The sequence below is a fragment of the Octopus sinensis genome, linkage group LG5 (assembly GCF_006345805.1).
Source record: "Octopus sinensis linkage group LG5, ASM634580v1, whole genome shotgun sequence".
Taxonomy (NCBI): Eukaryota; Metazoa; Mollusca; class Cephalopoda; order Octopoda; family Octopodidae; genus Octopus; species Octopus sinensis.
Window position 1 is genome coordinate 76,859,724 of NC_043001.1, and position 23,137 is coordinate 76,882,860.

A 23,137-nucleotide genomic window follows, 5' to 3' on the forward strand; every position below is an offset into this window, starting at 1 on the left:
AGTCAAATTCCATTCTCACTCAAATATTTTTTTTTCTTTTACGTTTTCTATCTGCCCTTGAAATCTACGAATCTCAAAAGTCATTATTATTATTATTATTATTATTATTGCTTTTTCTGTGCTTGAGATGCAGACGTGATGGCTGCGTGGATAAGAACTTTGCTCTCCAACCACATGGTTTTGGGTTCAGTTCTACTGTATGGAACCTTCTAAGGCAAGTGCCTTCTACTACCAAATCCTTGTGAAGGAATTTGGTTGATGCCAACTGAAAGAACCCTATCATGTATATGCCTATATATATATATATATATATATATATATATATATATATTATATATATATATATATATATATATTGTGTGTGTGTGCATCCAAATGCATGACTTAGTGGTTAGAATATTTAGCTCAAGATTGTAAGGTCGTGAGTTCCCATAGGTGTTTAAACTGACCATATCTGACCCAAATATTTAACCTGTTTTATGTTCAAACTGGCCTCTCAGACTTACCTTACAATGTCATTTTAAAGATGATTGACCATATCGTCAAAATCGCAAAGCTACAAGATAATGCATGATTAACTCAGAACGATGTGAGTAAATTAGCATTACATTACACACAGCTATCAAGCAACCATCTTCTGGTTTGAGAATACCTCCTTCTTTTCTTCTATCCTTCCTTCTACCTTTATTAGAAGCTATGAAAAGGGGCATGTACAATGTTCTTATACATTTGATTGAACCTAACATATTCGTCCAGGACTGCTTTCAGGCTTGTTGGTATAGTTGAGATCCCTTAGCTCCAAATCGGACTCAGAACCAGCAGAATTATGGCAGGGTGCAATGTACGGAATCATTGCTCCAGACACATCATGCTTCTACTCAGTGGAGCACCCTACTATATACACCGTGGTATAGTCATTTGTTGAAAGGTACGAAGTGTGGCCAGAAGGTGATCTGGCAGAATCGTTAGATAAAAACACTTTCCGACATTTGTTCAGTTTCTTTACATTCTGAGTTCAAATCCTACCGAGGGTTAACTTTTAAAAAAGGCGGCGAGCTGGCAGAAACGTTAGCATGCCAGGCGAAATGCTTAGCAGTATTTCGTCTGCTGCTACGTTCTGAGTTCAAATTCCGCCAAGGTCGACTTTGCCGTTCATCCTTTCGAGGTCGATAAATTAAGTACCAGTTACCCACTGGGGTCGATATAATCGACTTAATCCGTGTGTCTGTCCTTGTTTGTTCTCTCTGTGTTTAGCCCCTTGTGGGTAGTAAAGAAATAGGTATGAAGTGTGGCTGTTTAGACATCTTTATTATTATTTCTATTTATTAACAAGTTACATAATAGTTAATAAACAACTAGTATGAAATGAAAAACTGTAGAAAATGAAAATATTTTTTTTATTAGAAAAAATAGATTTATTGAATAAACAATCAAATGAACATAATGTATAAAATACGGCGACACTTTGATATTTGGTGCTTAAATATTTTTTTCTGGCAGAAGTGAAAGTATGAATACGACAAAGGTGTGGTGTATACAGTGTTTAATATTTTGTTTTCATTTCCTTTTCCAGGATCAAAACGAACAGATTGGATACATTAAAAACACTGATATAGCAAGGTTGTTCAGGTAAATATATATATAAACACTCTTCTTTCTCTCTTTTACTCTTTCTCACTCACTCTCTGTGTGTGTATGTGAATGTCTGTCTGTGCCTATCTGTATATCTATCTGTCTTTTATTTATCTTTCTATCTGTCTCTCTCTATTTACCTGTTTGATTGTGTCTATGCATGGGTGTATATACATATCTGCGGGCTAACCTTGGTACTTAGTGTTGCCCAGAGGTTGAATTTGTAGAGACAGTTCTTTGTTAAAGTAAATAATTTAATATATAACAAATTTTTATTGAGTTTTTGGCATTCTTTCGACATAACTTGACAAAATCAAAACATTTCTCTTCGGGTATTTCCGTGGAAGTAAAATGACAGTTCGATTCTGTTTTCTGCTTGGAAATTTGTGGATTTTAAATACACACATGAAACAGGTTAGAACAACTATGCAAGGCCTTTTTTCAAGTTGAAAATGAGATATTGCTGGCATAATTTCATTATATCTATATTTCCACGGAAATACCCAAAGTGAAATATTTTGATTTTGTCGAGTTATATCGAAAGAATGCCGAGTTTTTGTATGCAATTGACTTTTATGACTCTTATTACTTTTATTACTACCTCAGTTCATCTAAATGTATATACCTGTCGTTACCTTTCATAAAAAGCCTTTTCTTTTTTTATTTACAATGTGCATTTTCGTTGATTTTTCTTACTTCCGCCTATGTATGTATGTATGCATGCATGCATGCATTTCAAATTTCAGTACAAAGCTAACAAGTCTGGAGGAGGGGGTACATCAATTACATTAACTCCAGTATTCAACTGGTACTTATTTTATCACCCCCACCCCTAAAGGATGAACAGTAATTTGAACTCAGAACAAAGATGGATGAAATGCTGCTAAACATTTTGCCTGATGTGCTAACGATTTTGCCAGCTTGCTGCTTTTTTTCCCTATTTACATATTGTCAATATATTATCATCTAAGAGAAATGAGTGTGTGTGAGAGAGAGAGAAAGAGATGGAGAGTGAGCGAGTATGTGTGTGTGTGCATGTGTGTGTAAGGAAATTTCCAAAGAATAAGTCCTGGAGTAGATTTACTCGACTAAAGGCGATGCTCCAGCATGGCTGCAGTCAAATGACTAAAACAAGTAAAAGAGAGATACTTTGCTAGTTAAACTAAAAACTTTCCATTAAAACTTCATGTTCTAAATACCAGCTTAAGAAGGACAAAATTTTTCCACCGAATTCTTCATTAATTTTACTCACAAAATTGTCTTGCTAAATTCTTTGTTAATTTCAAAATTAATTAAAACAGAGTCATTGCATTTTAACAGGCATGCACTAACAATAGAGTTAAAGTAGTCTAAATTAAAACCTTCCATAAGAATTTCCATTTATGTTCATTTATTGCAAGCACTAAATGATGACAAAGTTATTTTACTAAGTGCTAAATTCTTCATTAATTTCAAAATTAATTGCAACAAAGTCAGTGTATTTCAATTGGAATTAGATAACGAAAGGGTTGGTCCAAAAAGGAAGTCCCCTCCCTACTTTTCTAAATCTCTTTAATCTAATCATTCAAAGACATTTTGAATTTCAAATTCCTGAACTGTCCTTTGGTAAAAATATCTTTATGAATTATATTGCTTTCTCTACATCTGTGAATTGTAGAAATCTCAGAGAAAACTGTTCAGTCACAGCACTTAGAACTTCCATGAATTGCTTTGTGTGTTGTTCAAAATTATTACCTGTAGGTTTCTTCAAATATTTTCTTCACTTGTGGGAGGAATGTGAAGCTTTCACTTTCTAAACCATGTTGAAACATGCCAAGTTTACTGTCAAATCTGTTGATTAAACCACATGTCAATGTCAAAAGATTTTAAAATTTCAAGTAAAAGAAAAAGAGAAACTTTCAGTTTAACATTAAGTTTAAATATAATATAATATGAAAAAATTTGTGGAAAATAAGTTTATTCCTAAACCAATACTACTAAGCATTTTGCCCAACATACTAATGATTCTGTGCGCTTGCCTTAACATGGAGAAATATTATCTTGGAGACAGGTGAAGGCTGGCAAGGCAACAGGAAAGATATCTGGTCAGATCTGCCTCAAGAAATTCTGTCCAACTCATGTAGGCATTGGAAAGTGAACATGATGATGATGGCCATCCATTGTAAACTGATTCCTCTTAAAAAACAAATTAACTTTTCGCAGCAGCTATCGCTTAGTTAAAACTCTCATCATAAAGGCTGTGTGGGTAAGAAGCTCATTTTGCAACCATATGGTTTCAGGTTCAGTCCTACTGCATGGCAATTTGGTCATATGTCTCCTACTATAGCCTCAGGCCAGCCAATGCTTTGTGAGTGAATTTGGTAGAAGGAATCTATGGGGAAGCCTGTTATATGTGCATATGTGTGTGTGAAGGTACAGGCATGGCTGTGTGGTTAGAAGCTTGCTTCCCAACCACCTGTTTCCAGGTTCATTCACACTGTGTGACAACTTGGGCAAATGTTTTCTACTATAGCCTCAGGCTGACTAAAGCCTTGTGAGTGGATTTGGTAGATGGAAACTGAAAGAAGCCCGTCATATTTATTTATATGTATATAACTATGTGTGTGTCTTTGTGCCTTTGTTTGTTCCCTCATCACTGCTTGGCAACTGGTGTTGGTGTATTTACAATCCTGTAACTTAGCGGTTTGGCAAAAGAGACCAATAGAATAAGTACTAGGCTTAAAAAAAAGTCCTGGGGTTGATTTGTTCAACTAAAATCCTTCAAGGCAGTACCCCAGCATGACCGCAATCTAATGACTGAAACAAGTAAAAGAATAAAAGAATATACGTGCATGTGTGTGTGTTTTTGTTTGTCTCCACACCATTTGACGACTGTTATTGGTTTGTTTACATCCCCATAATCTAGCAGTTTGGCAAAAGAGAGCAATATAGTAAGTATCAGGCCTAAAAAAATAAGTACTCAGGTCAATTCATACAACTAAACTCTTCAAGGTGGGGGCCAATTATGACCCCAGTCAAATGATTGAAACAAGTAAAAGATCACATAATCAAAACCTTAAAAAAAAACAAACAAAAAAATTTGTAATTGCAGACAGAATTTCCTGGTATATAAATTCAGTGCAAACGAACAGAAGTTTCTGTTAATTGTTTTGCAAGAACAACATTACTGCTTACCATATTAGAGGCAGCATCCGTCATAACCAATTTTGATAGTTCTTTCTTTTACACAAAATATTTTGACAACTCAGTCACATTGGCGTGGCTGTGTGGTAAGAAGTTTGCTTCCCAACCACATGGTTCCAGCTCAGCCCCACTGTGTGGCACTTTGGGCAAGTATCTTCTATCATAGCCTTAGGCTGACCAAAGTCTTGTGAGTGGATTTGGTAGATAGAAGACAATAGACGCCTGTGTGTGTGTGTGTGTATCATCATCATCGTTTAACGTCCGCTTTCCATGCTAACATGGGTTGGACAAATTGACTGAAGGCTGGCGAACCAGATGGCTGCACCAGGCTCCAATCTTGATCTGGCAGAGTTTCTACAGCTGGATGCCCTTTCTAAAGCCAACCACTCCAAGAGTATAGTGGGTGCTTTTATGTGCCACTGGCATGGGGGCTAGTCAGGCAATACTAGCAACAACCTTGCTCGAATGTTTCTACACGTGCCATCAGCACAAGTGCTAGTAAGGTGACGCTGGTAGCGATCACACTCGAGTGGTGCCTTTTATGTGCCACCGGCACGGAAGCCAGTTAGCTGCTCTGGCAATGATCACGCTCGGATGGTGCTCTTAGCACCCTACTAGCACGGGGCACAAGTGCCAGTAAGGCGATGCTGGTAACGATAACACTTGAATGGTGCCTTTTATGTGTCACTGGCATGGAAGCCGGTTAGCCGCTCTGTCAACGATCACACTTGTATGGTGCTCGTTGCACCCCGCTAGCACGGATGTCAGTCATCGAATTTGATTTCGATTTCACTTGCCTCAACAGGTTTTCGCAAGCAGAGTTTAGTGACCAAAGAAGGAAAAGGTACGCATAAGTGGGCTGGTTATGCCCTTAGCATAGGCCACGAGGTTATGGTCTCATTTGGCTTGCCGGGTCTTCATATATATATATATATGAATTTATGTGTCTGTGTTTGTCCCCCGCCCCATTGTTTGTCAATCAATGCTGGTGCATTTATGTCCCTATAACATAGCGGTTTGGCAAAAGAGACTAAGTACTAAGTTTATAAAGAATAAGTCCTCAAGCTGATTTCTTCGATTATAACCCTTTAAGGTGGTGCCCCGGCTTGGCCACAGTCAAATGACTGAAACAAGTAAAAGAATAAGCATTTTTTTTCTTTGCTGTGTTTTGAAACAAATCTTCCAATTTTAGCCTTTTTCTTTTTTTCCATCACATTTTCGTTCAAATGCACTGATTTTGTTTCAGTAAATTTTGAAAACAATGAAGAACTTGGCAAAATGACTTCATTATTATTCAGCTGCTGTTTGGAATATAGATTAACGTGAAATTTTGATAGAAGTTTTTAATAAGGGATCACTTTAATCCCTTAACATTCAGTTCACTCTGTCAAATGTAATGCTTTGAATGAATTATGCGTTATTTTGTTGCTTGAAGATTGAGATAATGTGATTACTCTTTTACTTGTTTCAGTCAATTGACTGTGGCCATGCTGGAGCACTGCCTTTAGTCGAGCAAATTGACTCCAGGACTTATTCTATCGGTCTCCTTTTTGCCGAACTGTTAAGTTATAAGGACATAAACACACCAGCATCGGTTGTCAAGCGATGTTGGGGGGGGGACAAAACCACACATACATATATATATACATATATACAATGGGCTTCTTTCAGTTTCCGTCTACCAAATCCACTCACAAGGCTTTGGTCGACCCGAGGCTATAGTAGAAGACACTTGCCCAAGGTACCACACAGTGGGACTGAACCCGAAACCATGTGGTTCTTAAGCCACTTACCACACTGCCACTCCTGTGCCTATTGTTTATTTTTAGATTGATATTGTAGGATAGGTATAAGAGGCTTGACCTGGCTGGTTTGAACATTAAACAGGTGGAATATTTTGGCCAGATATGGATGGTTTAATTGCTAAAGGGTTAAACATGAAATTTGAATCATAGGCCAAAGGGTGGCTGCAGATTGGTTTATATGAAAATGATTAATCAACTTTCAGTGGATAGAATTTCTGTGAAAATTTCCTGCAATAATAGCTAATTAAACCAATGGTGGTAACATCAATGATTCCATCAATATCAGTTGAAAATAGGCACAAGTATTTACATTCTTAAAATTGATTTTTTTTTTTAATATTAACATTCATTTGTGTAACTCTGTCTTTAACAGTATTTCTGCTTATTGCTAGCTCATTCTCACACTTTACTATTGCGAGTTTATTATGGGAAATGAAAAATATAGGGTGTATTTAATGAAAGCATTAGTGGGTGATTCTTTTGTAATCAATAATATTAAAACTTGCTGCTTCTAAATGCAAAGATCCTGCCAAATAATCTAACTCTTTCATTACCAAATTTCTGCGAAAATACATTGCCTCTGTTTCAATTAATTTTGAAAATAATAAAAAATTTTATGAAAACGACTTTGTCATTATTAAAGCTGGTGTTTGGAACGTAAATGAACATGTATTTTTCAAAGGTTTTTAATTTAGATCACTTTAAATTTCCAAGAACAGAATCAGAAGTAGCCTCAGATTGTTACTGTCAAAAGGGGTTAAAGGAATTCTCTGATTTGGAATGTTTCCACTGTAGCTCTAATGATCATATAATTTTCAAGAGGCAGCTGGTGCTTTGAGTCAAATGCCATTTTACATTCCAAATTCCACTCCCAACTAACTTCTTACGCAGCATACAAAGAACACTATTAATTTTATCAAATCAACAGTAACACTGCCTTTTTGAGATTTTTTTTTTCTTCAAGCAGTCGATGCCATAAATAGCTATAAAAAAGCTAAAATGAAGCACTTGTATAACTAAGCCTGCACAAATGGCCAACAATGAGTTGCTAATTCATTAATTTATAAGTGACCTTTAATTTATGGGTTCTAATATAAAAAGCTGTTTCATTAGACATGATTAAAAATTACATCTTTTTAAACACTGATGTGTTTAAACACTAATCTTTTAAACAAAATTCTTTCTCAAATCTACTTAGCTTTTTATACCATAATATTGGTTTCAAGTTTTGGCACAAGGCTAGCAATTTTGGTGGGGGAGCAAGTCGATTATGATGACCCTAGTGCTCAGCTGGTACTTATTTTACAGACCTCAAAAGGATGAAAGACAAAGTTGACCTTGGTGGAACTTGAACTCAGAATGTAAAGACAGACCAAATACCACTAATCATTTTGCCTGGTGTGCTAATGATTCTGCCAGCATGCCACCTTAAATTTTGGCACAAGGCCAAAAGGAGATAGGGAAAAGTCAATTAAATGGAGCCCAGTGCTTTACTGGTACTTATTTTATCAACCTTGAAAGGATGAAAGACAAAGTTGGTCCCTACAGAATTTGAACTCAAAACATAAAGATGGTGTACTAATGATTTTGTCAGCTTACTGCCTTTTTTATATCATAATATTAGAGGCAGATTTAGGCAACAGGCTGGCAAAATCATTGGCATGCTGGGCAAAACGATTAGCAGCATTTTGTTCATCTTTATGTTCTGATTTCAAACTCCACCAAGGTTGACTCTGCCTTATGTCATTTCAGTACTGGGGTTAATGAAATTGAGTTAGCCCCCTCTAGTATTTACTGGTCTTGTGCCAAAATTTGAAGCCAATATCAGAGGCAGTCTTTTTTTCTTTCTTCTTCTTTCAAATCCATCGCATGGTATCTGGAAACATGCTATAGCTGACATGCTGGGTTTGTCTTTACTGCTGGACTAGATTGTACTAACCAATTATTAATCTATTACCTGTGATTCATAATAGGTTTGCTATCACTAGTTTACACTGTAACTGTACTAATCTGTTATTAATCTATTTAATTACTAGTTATAGGCGTAGAAGTGGCTGTGTGGTAAGTAGCTTGCTTACGAACCACATGGTTCTGGGTTCAATCCCACTGCGTGGCACCTTGGGCAAGTATCTTCTACTATAGCCTCAGACCGACTAAAGCCTTGTGAGTGCATTTGGTAGACGGAAACTGAAAGAAGCCCGTCGTATATATATATATATATATATATATATATATATATATATGTATGTGTGTGTATATGTTTGTGTGTCTGTGTTTGTCCCTCCAACATCGCTTGACAACTGATGCTGGTGTGTTTACATCCCTGTAACTTAGCGGTTCGGCAAAAGAAACTGATAGAATAAGTACTAGGCTTACAAAGAATAAGTCCTGGGGTCGATTCGTTCGACTAAAGGCGATGCTCCAGCATGGCCACAGTCAATTGACTGAAACAAGTAAACGAGTATATGTTATAGGTTTGTCTTCACTGCTGGCCGGAATGTAACTTTGCTACAGAGTAAATCTATTAAAATAATATAAATTTCAATGGACACCAATCCTTCTTACTCAGATTCGTGACATTATTGAAATTCCCCCCTGCCTACTTTTGGGGTATAGGATGTCTTGGTAAAGCTATTTTAACACCATCTATCATTAATTCGATGTTGACTTACTTGACATCAGACTTTTTAATGTTTCTTTTGTTCTTCCCCCACCATCTCTCTCTGTGTATATGAGTATATTTTTCTATTTATGTGTATGATGAGTGAGAAAATGTTTTTGTCAATTGACCCAAGCCAGCATGGACAATGGACCTTAAATAATGATGATGTGCAATTTATAAACTGTAAAGCCTGTCTCTTCCTGTCTGTTTGTCACTGTCTTTCTTTTTCTCACTCATGCCTGTATTTCTATATTTCTGCATGTCCATATGTATGTGTATATTTGCTTCCAGTCCCGTAAAGTTCCTTCCCAAATCATATAAACTCATAGGACCTGTTTCCATGGTGTATGAATTTCCCACCTGAATGGGACGCCGGTCCGTTGCAAGTTTACTCATTTTTGCCAGCTGAGTGGACTGGAGTAACATAAAATGAAGTCTTTTGCTCAAAAACACAACACGTCGCCCAGTCCATAAACTGAAACCACAATCTTACAATCGTGAGTCCAACACCTTAACCACTCACCTCCACCTAGTGCCATAAGGTACTGGTGCTAAAACATGTTCTGTGTCCATTCAACCATCCCAAATCACCAGCATCTAAACAGCTGCATCCAATCGTACCATTTCATTAAATAAAAATCGAATCACAAAGGTCCATCCTCAAACAACATTTACTTCACCAGTTTGGGAAGACGTGCAGTAGTCATTGTTGCTGATCATTATTCTTTGACCAGAAGCATTTATTAAATATTATCACTACCACTACCACAGAACAATCAAAGGAATTGTTGCTCGGCCTACATGAAATAGCAACCAAATCTCCCTTAAATCACATTCCCAGTCATTTTCAATGAAGAAAATAGTCACATTGGCTAATATGGTGTAATTCTTGAAAAAATAATATGGGCATGGCTGGAATACCTTTGATTGTAAATCTGCCCGATTGTGGCTGACCAAGGGCTAATAAAATACTCCACCACTACCAGCGCCACCATATTCATCACATAGTATTGTCGTTACCACCATCACTATCATTACTAAGGCCATAATATAGTACCACTACCAGCATTACGAAGACTACTACCACCATCGCCACTTCTACTATTACTGAAACCATATTTGCACCACTACCAGCAACACCCAAACTACCCAACACCCAAATACCCGTCATCACTACTACTGTCTCGCTTACGCACAGCCTTGACATCCCTTTTATCAACACAGCTGACAGCATCTGTCCTGACATCAACATATATGGACACATATTCTGTCCCCACCCCCAGGGGTATTATTTCTATCAAGATATGTGTACAATGTAACAGGATATCTCATCCTACCTTATTCAGTGCAATGATGTTGGCGATGGGGGAGGTTGGGTTCGAATGACAATGAGAGTTAATTACATATCTCTCCACTCTCTGCTTGAATCTTATTGTTTTACTTTGTCTATCAACAGTGGTTCTCACTCTGACAAATGCCACCACCAACAACAACGCACAAAAAATATTTGTGAAATACTTTACACCTCCCTACACCCACTTTCTTATTTCTATAAACACAAAATGGAGTCTACACCCTTATAATTATTCTTTCTTTGCCATTGTTTGTACTGGACGAGTTTAACAAGTTTAAACATGGCAATTTGGCCAACCACTTTTCTATTCCCACAGGACCTCCCACCGACCCCAAAAAGGATGGTTATGCCATTTCTTATGAGAAACACTGCTCTATACGATATATCAAACATGGGCAAACTTTTCCGAGAAACGGGCAACATGAGACATGACTCATCGTCAGGCGGGTCGCACTACAAAAAATATTCAAGACAGTTTTTCCTTAAGCGTGTCAGTGCTATTGAAAAAGTCCCGCGGACCTCAGCTTACCCATGACTACGATATATGTAGGCTTGAGAGCGATGGTAGTGATGATGGTCGTTTTCGTTGTAATAATGGCAGTGACGGTGATTGGGGTGGCGGGTACTGAGTTGTTGAGTATCAACCAGAACAGCTATTATAGAGTAGACTTTGCAATCAAGGACATTCCACGTATGACCACCGTCGCATCCCATCTTTGTGTATATCAGAGATATTTCATTGTCTGATGTACCCTCGTCCTGGCGCTAGCATGGGTTTGAGAACAAGGAGTGCAAGCAGATCTAAAAGTTTTGAGGGGTACAAAAATCAAAATTTGCACCCTCTACTTACTTTTCTCAGGTTTAGAAAACAATAAGTAAAAAGTGATTTGCAAAAAGTAGCTTGAAGTTAGGTTTCTTCTCAAAGAATAAAGAACAAAGATAAATTTAAAAAAAACAAGACTTTTGTATGTAAAAAGTTTTTGACCTGAGTTTCCACCCACTACGCAAATTTTGTTCCCCAGCCAGTAGGCGCTAGGGTGAACTGTGATTGTCATGGTGATAGTAATGATCACAAAGATAGTGACAGACTTGATTAAAGATTCGTGGTTAAATTGGAGTTGGGAGTCCCACAAGCCATCGAGTTGTTACCTGCTCCTAGGACACCCTCTCCGCTCCTTGGCAGAAAATCTATTAGTGGGAACAGGGGCACAAAGTTTCTTTTAGTTCCCCACCACCTTCCTTTCTGTGAATGCTATTTTTTCATATCTTTTATCTTTTACTTGTTGCATTCATTGGACTGCGGCCAAGTTGGAGCACCGCCTTGAAGGATTTAGTCTAACAAATCGACCTCAGTACTTATTTCTTTTAAAACCTGGTACTTATTTTGTAGGCTTCTTTTTCCGAACCGATAAGTTATGGGGACGTAAACAAACTTACACTGGTTGTCAGGCGGTGGTGGGGAACAAACAACAACACAAAGATGCACATTCACCACACATATACATACGTATATGCGACGGGCTTCTTTCAGTTTCCGTTTTTGAAACCCAGTCACAAGACATCGATCAGTTCAGGGTATAGTAGAAGACATATGCCTAAAGTGTCGCATAGTGGAACGGAACCCAGCAAGAATTATATACTCTTTACTCTTTTACTTGTTTGTCATTTGACTGCGGCCATGCTGGAGCACCGCCTTTAATCGAGCAACTCGACCCCGGGACTTATTCTTTTTGTAAGCCCAGTATTTATTCTACCGGTCTCTTTTGCCGAACGGGGACATAAACACACCAGCATCGGTTGTCAAGCAATGCTAGGGGGATAAACACAGACACACAAACACACACACGCATATATATATACATATATACGACGGGCTTCTTTCAGTTTCCGTCTACCAAATCCACTCACAAGGCATTGGTCGGCCCGGGGCTATAGTAGAAGACACTTGCTCAAGATGCCACGCAGTGGGACTGAACTCGGAACCATGTGGTTGGTTAGCAAACTACTTACCACACAGCCACTCCTGCGCCTATGTTTACATCATAAAAAATACAAAGGGTTGCTTTGGTATAATGGTAAAACATCTGCAATTTCAACAAAAGATGTGGGCTTGAGTCCCACGGACAGCCTTCGACTTTCTCCATCCAAAATGGTACTTTGAGTTCTACAGCTGAAAACGATATATAAAATTATTAAGTGAAAAAAACCCCAAATTACTCAATATATATTTGAGAGTACAAAGAAACAAATCAGCTTCGTTTAAAACTACAATTGCAAAATGATACTGTGAAAAGATAGAATTTTTTTGTAAATATTTTTTTAGGGTGAATGCAGCTTATAAATAATGGCTACTGGATAATGAATGATTTAAAAATAAATATATATCCTTGAACGGAAAATGGCTGCAGCTGTTCGGACGTTCAGAAAGAAACATTCTAAAATGATAAATTGTGAAGAAAACCTTTAAACGATTCAATATTTTACGATTTTGATATTCATTTTCATGGCATTGAACTCTCTCTGTACTATTTCTTGTGCAGAAAGAAGTGTGAAATTTCTACAATGGCGACATTCTGGTCAATTATTATTGCATTAGTTCATTGTTCCTTTTTCAAGATCTCTAATAATTTCCAGGTTATAGGATGAAATGTTTGTCTTTGAATTTCCTTTCCATTATTAATGAAATGCAACGTAAAACAATTTCTTAGCGTTTAAAAATATAACACTTCAAATAAAGTTTAGCCATATATTTATTCTGTAGACAAAAAATTTTTAATAATGTACAGACAGCTGCACATTCACTAAGAAGCTTGGATCTTTACCTTAATTTTTTGTAATTAAACACTTTCAAACTTCGGACACTGGTAGAATGGGTCATATATAACATCTTTTACTCTTAGCGTTTTTGAGAAAAGCTTATATTTAGGAAGTTATTTCACGTTAAAGTATTTCGGTAATTTCAACCAATCAATGACGTGTATTCAGCTGAATAAAATTACTGCTGTTGTTTGTCAACAACAACATCCGGCGGTGTATATTTCGTTTGTCACTGTTATTTATAACAACCCTAACACCCTAACCCTAAAACCCTAACTCTAAAACCCTAACCCTAAAACCTTAAAGCTAAAACCAGTACAAACGCACGAACGATGTCATAAATAACAGTGACAAACGAAAAATACACAGCCGATAGTTGTTGTTGACAAACAACGGCAGTAATTTTATTCGGCTGAATACATGTCATTGATTGGTTGAAATTACCGAAATACTACAACTTTAACGTGAAATGACTTCCTAAATATAAGCTTTTCTCAAAAACGCTAAGAGTAAAAGATGGTTTATATGACCCATTCGACCAGTGTCCGAAGTTTGAAAGTGTTTAGTTACAAAAAAATTATTAAAAAAATCTGTCGGTCAAAAGGTAAAGATCCAGAAGCTTGCTTCCTAACCGTGTGGTCTTGGGATCAGTTTCACAGCACCGCACTGCACCTCGGAAAGTTGCTTCTATTATAGTCCTGTGATGACCAAAACCTTCTGAGTGGTCTTATAGATGAAAGCTAAGAGAAGCTCATCATGTGTGTGTGTGTGTGTACACATGTCTTGAAATCAGGTAACGGTTGTAAATCAATCTTCCATGAAAAATATATTTCCACTGGGAAATATTACCTTGCTTGGAAACAGGTGAAGTCCGCTTGACAAGAAGAGCATCCGGCCATAGAAAATCTGCATCCACAAATTCTGTTTGTCTCATATGCAAAGCGTGAAAAAATGAACAGTAAAACAATGGTGATGCTGGTGACGTAACTATTCCGCGGATGTAAACTTAGGACACTGTTTAACGATGTATTTACTTGGCAGATAATAGGCCTGATGAATTTACTGCCGATACGTTCGCTCGTGATGACGCAATTATCTTTCAATAAAATTAAGAGTCAATGAAATTACAAGCGGTGTGTCTGCCGCGATGTAATTAACTGCGATGAATTTACTGCACTTCAAATTAACTTAGTTATCGATTATAAAACCCGAATTTCTTCCAACCACTTGAAATATTTCAAATCTGAATATTTTCAAGAAGTGTAATTTGAATGTAGTTTTGCATGCTGATGAAGAAAATCACGTTCATATTTCCATTTCCTAGAAATCAATAATTAAAGAAGTTATAAGCATTTAAAATTATATAGTCTTAGTGAATGGGAAGGGGAGAGCCTTTATTGCTGCTCACATAGCGGGCGTTGTTGTCATAGCAACAACAGTTTATCGTTGTTTACCCACGTGTTTCTCACTCCGATTCCTTTCATTAATTTTTTTTTTTTTCATTTGAAGTTTGTGTTTCATTTCATTTCATTTCATTTCAAAACTAGTTCCTCAACTAATGCTGGACTGAGTTGGATGGCGTGCGTGAGTTAAAAAAAAGTTCGAGCAGCCTCGACCAAATGATGATGATAAGATCCTTTTTAAAAAGATTTCTCATTCAATCCTTAAATAAAAAAGAAAAAGAAAAAAGCATTCGTGGCTCCGTAATGTTTTCTTTTCTTTTTTTTTTTTTTTCTTTACACATGGGTATACATTTATAAAGTGGAGTCGTCATGTTAGTAGAGATTTATCACAGGCTAAAATTATATATCTTTAAATGTTTGTAACTTCTTTATTATTAATAAATTTCTAGACAAAAATTACTGCGATTTTCGTTGTCAGTATGCGAAACTACACCAGTGTAGAAAATTTGAAAACGATCAGGTGAAAGTTTGAAATACTCTCTAACGTAGCTAGAGGGGGATGTGAGGCGGGGGGGGCTGTTCTCCCCGGTCGGCAATGTTTTTCGTGGGGGCCCGGGGGAAGCAAACTGAAGGGCCGCCCCGGGTGGTACCACACTCCAATGCTTGTGGAAATATTTCAAGCAGTTGGAAGAAATGTAACGAAATTCACACAAACTGGTATTTTGTTGATTTTATTTAATTTCTATATTTATTTCAATTTTTCACCCTGTACCGGCGAAGTACTAAACGCTCTCATTAGTTTCTTCTCTCCACCTTGGTAGACCTATGAAACACTACCCGCTTTCATACCAATGATTATCTATTTACATAAACCAGTGGTTCTCAACCAGGGTCTATATGGCTCCTGAGGGTCCCATATAAGATTTTTAGGGGTCCGCACAAGCAAAATAGTAAATTGGGACTACAATAATACTTTGTAGGTTCATGAAAAAAAATTTGCCTCAGATGTATTTGTTTATTTATCGCAAGAAACAGCTAAGTTTCTTTCTCTGATGTTTTATATAGTTCAACCTATACAGGTGAATGTGTGATAAACAAAATAAGAATTTTGAAAGAATTATCTACTAAATTGGGTTTTGAACAAGGAATAGTTATGAAGGACCACCAGAATAAAACAGTAATCAAAGGGGTCTGTTCGTAAAAAAAAATGGTTCAGGACCACTGACATAAACGAAGAGTCGTTGTGTAGCGGTAGTAGGTGGATTCGGTATGCATTCATTATCTTGCAGCCATAGCGCGGGTTCCGTTTTCCCGGCACGCTGCTATGAAGGGCATAATTAGAAGAGGCCACGACACGATTGGCTTCCCATCTCAGCTGGAGTATGTAGGTCTCGATCGCGGGGACGGTAAGTGCCCCAACGAAATAACCTTCTTTCCATGCGAAGGAGGCTGATCCCTAGTTTGAAACGCGACGTGCAGTGACTCGTTTTCCGGCTGCAACCTTGCTGCGTCGGCTGCAAACCCGGGGTGTCTCAGCCCGCAACGCGTCAGAGAGAAAAATCTATAAATACAGAGGCCGGCCTCTATCGATTTGCGCCGCTTGCCGGCGAGACATCAGATGTTCTCGGAGCCCGGACTACCGATTTCCTCCGCAAAATCGGGTTAACGGTAGCCCATCAGAGAAATGGGTCCCGTAAGGGGAGTGACTTCTGCAGCGAGTGTCACTGGCCATTCTCTGCGGCAACGCCACCTCAGTCATTACCGTGGGCTTCAGCCGAGCACATAATTTGTTCTGGGATGTGTGACCCATTGTCCCTCTTCTCTATCTTCTGCTGCTTTAACTCTCCTCTTTTTGTTCCTTATTTCTCTTTTTTCTTCTTTCACTTCTTTTTTTTTTATCCTTTTTTTACCCCCGTTTCTTTGTATTTCATTGATGTATTAATCAGAGAAAAGATTAAAACCAGCTACTGCTTGGGCGAGAAGACTCTTGCCTACGTACCTACGTACATACATACATACATACATATTTATATATAGACATATATTCCACCTTATCACACAGGGGTATTATTTCCATCAAGATGTATCTATAATGCAGTGTAACGAGATACTTTATCGTACCTTTTATAGTTAGTTATGGGGTTGATGTTGTCGGTGGTGGAGAGATTCGAGTGACGATGGTTTCGAATGACAAAAGGCAACGACATCTTTCATAGCCAGTTGTTTTACTATGTCTAAATCACACTCGCGCGAGCGCAGAGAGAGAGAGAGAGCGAGCAAGTATAGTGTTTGACTGGTCAAACGTAAGACTGACATTTAAAAAAGGTTTTTAACCAACACCTCTTTTCGTGCTGTCTATTATTGTTCTTCATATTGTTATCACTGGGCGACGAGCACGTCGGGCGAAACGCTTAGCAGCATTTCGTCCGTCCTTATGTCCTGAGTTCAAATTCCGCCGAGGTCGACTTTGCCTTTCATCCTCTCGGAAATCGATAAATCATGTGTCAGTGAAATTACTGGGATCGATGTAATCGAAAAGTCTCCTCCCACAAAATTTCGTGCCTCGTGTCTATAGTAGAAAGGATTATTATTATTGATGCTTTGGCTCTGTTACTATACCAGAAGAGCGAACCATATCAAATAGCCAAAGGTCCTTTCTAACACCTTCCTTAGAAACCGCGTTGTTCTTAGCAAGACTGTTAACGAGGCAAAAAAGCTCCTGCTGTGATGCTAATTTATTATTATTATTATTATTATTATTTGTTTTCATCGTCACTGTCGATTTTCTGCTCATTTTCATTTTTTTTTCTTTTTCGAGGATCGCCTTTCACGGAACCAGATCTGGTTTCAAGGTTAGGTTTATATGTTTGTATGTGTACATAGAGGAACAGTGACAAGCGGTGTGAGTGAATGTGTGAAAGCTTGAGTATGTACATCTCTTTGCAACTTTTCTCTCTCTCTCAACACCTTTCATATCTATCTATCTGTCTGTCTGTCTATCTATCTATCTCTCTCTCTCTCTCTTCTCTCTCTCTCTCTCCTCTCTCTCTCTCTATATATATATATATATATATATATTATATATATATATATATATATATATATATATATATAATACGCGCGTGCACAATATAAGTAGTATCTCGTAAAAATTACTCTCTTGAGATTTTTAAGCTTTATTTATTATTCTTTTTATTTTTTTCATTAGGCAAGATGTGTCTGTGACAGATGGGTTCTGATGTGCATGTGTATGACAGATGGGTATGGGTTCTGATGCGTTAAAAAGATAACATTCCACTATGGATTGCAAGTAAAAATACAAAGCAGAGAGAAAATAAAGTCGTTATATCACATATGGGCACACTTGCACATGCGTACTCGTTATATCACATATGGGCACACTTGCACATGCGTACTGTGAAAATATATGCATGTGCATAATGATACATCTGTGTGTGCCTATATAGGAAAGTATTTGCGTGTGTGTGAGTGAGTGAGTGAGTGAGTGAGGGAGGGTGGGTGGATTAAGTGTGTAGAAAAAAGGTGAGGGTGCTCAGTATACGAGTATGTCAAAGAGCTTATATATTCGCGAAGAATTATGTGTGTATACATATACACATCGTCAGCAACATCGTTTTAACATGAACTCCTCCATGTTTATATATGCGTGTGTGTGTGAAGAAGAAAACGGAGAAATTGACATATAGACATCAATTTATTAGAACATAATACAATTCTGAAAAATATCAAACTCAATTTCACGTATAATTGTTTCCATGCCCAATTAATATATATCTATACATACATACATACATGCATGCATGCATACACACACACACACACACACATACATACTATGATAGATCGCTAGCCACTATACATTCTTTTTTTTCTCTCCTTGTTCCTTTCTGTGGAAGAGCGTAGGCTCGAAATGTTAAAGACTTTTTCACTTCCCGAGCGTTATACTAATACATCTGTTTGTCTACACCACCTGTCTTCGTCTTTTGTTTTTTTGTGAATTCTCCCTATAAATATATATATATATACACACACACGCACACATATATACATACACACACATACATACATATAGTGAGAGAGAGAATTGTATAAGGTACAGTTATACTAAAGGGCACAGAAGGCTATCATGCCCATATGCTGAAAGTAGACATCAAATATGTCCAACCATTGCAGATATTCACTCCACACACACACACACATATAGGTTGAAAGTGGGAAAGTAGACTGACTAAAAATTCATAAAATAATTCAGATAGTTTTGGATTGATCAATTTCTGGATTAGTTTGATAACTTTTCGTTCATCCGCAAAACATACCGAGCGAAATAAATGAAAATATTTATAACTTTTAACTTCCCCGACCCATCATTGCTGGCCCTGCTTGTGAAACCCACCATTTGAGTAATTTCCTTGACATCTTACTCAAACCGTTTCTAAAATATGCGAAAAGCTTCATCAAGGATGTCTTAGACATGCTTAACCACCTCCCAAGGACAATAAATGAAAGAACCCTGTTAGTATCATTCGATGTGGTGAACCTGTACACCTATATCCCACACGATTATGGCATAGAAGCAATCACCTTCTGGCTAGAAAAATATCTAGAAGATATCCCAAGATGCATCAACCACAAATTCATAATCACAGCACTGAAATTCATCCTACTGAACAACTATTTCATGTTTGATACAGTCTACTATTGACAAAAATGTTGAATTGCAATGGGAACCCAAGCTGCCCCAGTGATTGCGAACCTTGTAATGGGTTACCCTGAACTTAAAATATACCAATTATCACTATTTATCACTAATTGTCAAGATATCAAGTAGTGATGCAGTACAACCATTTCAAGTGGCTCCATTTAATTGAACAATGCAATCATTACATCAATTTAAATGTAGTGCCATCTTCAGCTGCACAAATAAATAAATGGAATTTTAACAAGTAGGACATATTAATATAATTTTTCTTAAATGTTTTAACAGAGCAAGAAGATGGAAGAAATTCATGTTGTCGCTATCGTAGTTAAGAATAGACTACAACTTCTAAGAATCACATGGAGCATAGTGGGGTCATCGGGTTGTAATTCATTTCTAATTCATTTATCTCATTTATCAACTACTAAATCTAAGACTAGATGACTGTGTCTGTTTTAAATAAAACAGGAGTGAGTTGACAGTTCATAGCTAGGTATATATATATATATATATATGCACATACATACACACACCAACAGCATTTAAGAGGCTGAGTGTACAAATCACCTTCCCTGAACAAGATGCCAGTTCTATTGCGGGGTTATGTGTGGCTGAATGGTTAAGTTCTCTTCACACATAAGTTTTTGGGTTCAATCCCCTGTGTTGCATCTTGGGTCAAGGTCTTTTGCCACAGCCTCTATTCTACTTAAACCTTGTGAGTCAAACGAAGAGAATGGAAACTATGTGGAAGCCTGATAGATGGATTGTACATGTAATTCGAAAGGTATGACCTTGTCTCACATTGTCATACTCTTTCTGTGTAGGACTTACATTAAGGGTACCTACATATGTCTGTAAAATACTCAGCCGCTTACACATAACGTTTGTCAAATAATTAGAAGACTCTTGTTCAAAACCAATGGAGATCCAGGTATGTGCAGGTGTGTGTCTTTTTAAGCTAAATCACATGCCATAAATCAGGCAGGGGCATCCTTTTTCAAGAACTGGGCCCCATGAGACATGGCTCACTATCAGATGGGATGCACTGCTACAAAAAAGTTCATGTTAATTTTTCATTAGGTGTGCCGTTCAGAAAGTCCTACAGGTTATAGTTTGTCTATGACTGTTTTTAATCTTGGCTTTTTATTTCTACAACATCTGCATGTTTATTTTTTTTATTTGGGTGGTGTTGGTGATGGTGGGGCTACATTTCTTTTTTTTTTTATGTTTTCATGTTTTCCCTCCTTACCTTCTGTTTTGTTTACTTGGTTGTCCAGTCTTATAGGGTTCTGTCCAAAGTTCATTGATTCTGCTGTAGCAACTTTACTGGAATATAATTGTAGCCTAAACAAACATTCCGTTTGTTGGTATGCTGACAATTTCAAAGCTAACAAAACTGAACTCAAGAAATCATATTGAAGTAAGAATAGTAAATAAAGCTAATCTTTTGTGTAAATATAAAAAACAAAATCCATACAACAAATATAATTTTGTCAAGGTATATAATAGGTTTGGGGAAATGGAAAGAATTCCTTAATGATGCAAATAATATTGGTTCAAGGAAAGGTGGCAAGCTGGAAGAAACGTTAGCACGCCGGGCAAAATGCTTAGCAGTATTTCATCTGTCTTATGTTCCGAGTTCAAATTCCACCGAGGTCAACTTTGCCTTTCATCCTTTCGGGATCGATAAATACCAGTTGCGTATTGGGGGCGATCTAATCGACTGCCCCCCACCACCTCCCCAAAAATTTCGGGCATTGTACCTAGATTAGAAAAGAATATTGGTTTATGGAAATTTTGGCACAAAGCCAGCAATTTCAAAGGAGAGTGTAAGTCGATTACATCGACCCCCAGTTCTCAACTAGTACTTATTTTCTCAACCCTGAAAGGATGAAAGGCAAAGTCAGCCTCGGTTGAATTTAAATTCGAATGATGCAAATACTATTAGTAAGAGAGAGGAGTTTTAGGAGCATCTTCGGTCATTACATCTGTACTTTGGGAAGTTCTGGTGTGGAAAGTTATATTATTATGAATGTGTTTGTGCGTATGAATGTGTTCATATATATGTGTGTGTATGTATATATATATATATATATATATATATATATATAAATTGACATAATATAATGTCTAAAAGTTGATGAACTACCTATTGATCCCCTCTATTTTCTTATTGCTCTATAAATTAATGGTAAAATAACTCTTTACCGTCACCCATTTAGTACACTTGGTAATGTAATTGCAATGCAGTAAAAAGCACATGTGTATTAATAATTGAGTATTCTACCAGCAGTATATTGGATAGATATTATCCCATAATTGGTTGAATTCGCAACCACTAACTTTCTTGGAATATATATAGATCGTTAGCTACTACACACATTTTTTTCTCTCCTTGTTTTTTCTGTGTACCTTTCTGTAGAAGAGCGTAGGCTCGAAATGTAAAAGACTTTTTCTATTCCTGAGTGCTATACTAATACATCTGTTTGTTTGTACACCACCTGTTTTCGTCTTTTGTTTATTTTCGTAAACTTTCCCTTTATATATATATATATATAAATGAGCACATGAGTGAGGGAACAAACAGAAGAAAATGGCTCTCAACACATTTGATAGGAGCTACATATATTTTCAATAAGTTTGACTCAGCTCCATATAACTTAGTTTTATGAGTGAAATAAGACACACCCACCCATCTATCCATTTATCAATCAGTCTACCTGTCTATCTATCTATCTACCTATCTATCTATCTATCTGTCTCTCTCTCTGTTTATCTATCTATTTATCCGGTCATACATGCACCCCTATACATGTACACACATGCACCTCAAAGATTTGGTCATTCATTGAGTTTCATGATCTGGGGTCATTCAGGTGATTCAAGTCAAATATTTTAAATGGTTACATTCCATTGCCTGAGTATTATTCTCATTGTTTAATCTTTTGTTCTGTTTGTCTCCACTATTCAACCAGTTTTGGTAGTTGGCTATGATATTCAGTGTAGTTGGTTGTTATTTACTTACTGCTGTCCACTCTTGTCTTAGGATTTTATTCCTGTCAGTAACTCTGTTCAATTTTTCATCATGAATTGATTTTGATGCCTGCCTTAGGATAATACCACTTCTTGTATTGAATAAGCATTTTTTTTGCATGATACTGTAGTTCCCTGCAATGCATAGTGTGCACTTACTGGATCCATTTGTACAGGATTCACCATTATCACTTACTGCCCTACATATATTTGTATTTCCTCCTTTAGATTCTGAACCATTATATTCCTTGAACATTGATCCATTAATTTATTGAATGTGTCTTTGTAAATATAACGATTCAGGTTTATAAAATACTTGGAAACACAAACTTGAGCATAGTCACTACAACCTTTCTAGCTGCTGAACAGCCAAAGAAGAATATATGACAAATCACCACACTAAAACTCAAATATGCAGACCCTTATAGCTAAGTAAGGAGTCTTTCTAAGCATAATAATTGCAAGTAGTTTAATGATATTGTGAGTTAAACTAAAGTTCAAATTAATAAAAAGGGGGAAAAAAAAGATAGA

At 37.0% G+C, this 23,137-nt stretch overlaps 1 protein-coding gene across 1 annotated transcript in view; it reads left to right on the plus strand.

Annotated features, from left to right (window-relative positions):
- Positions 1-1,577: 1,577 nt before the first annotated feature.
- The window catches only part of LOC115211839, a 144,888-nt gene continuing 123,328 nt past the window's right edge, over positions 1,578-23,137 (plus strand). Inside the window, exon 1 of the mRNA XM_029780556.2 lies at positions 1,578-1,629. The gene's annotated coding sequence lies outside the window, so the exon portion shown is untranslated. The remainder of the gene's footprint in view (positions 1,630-23,137) is intronic.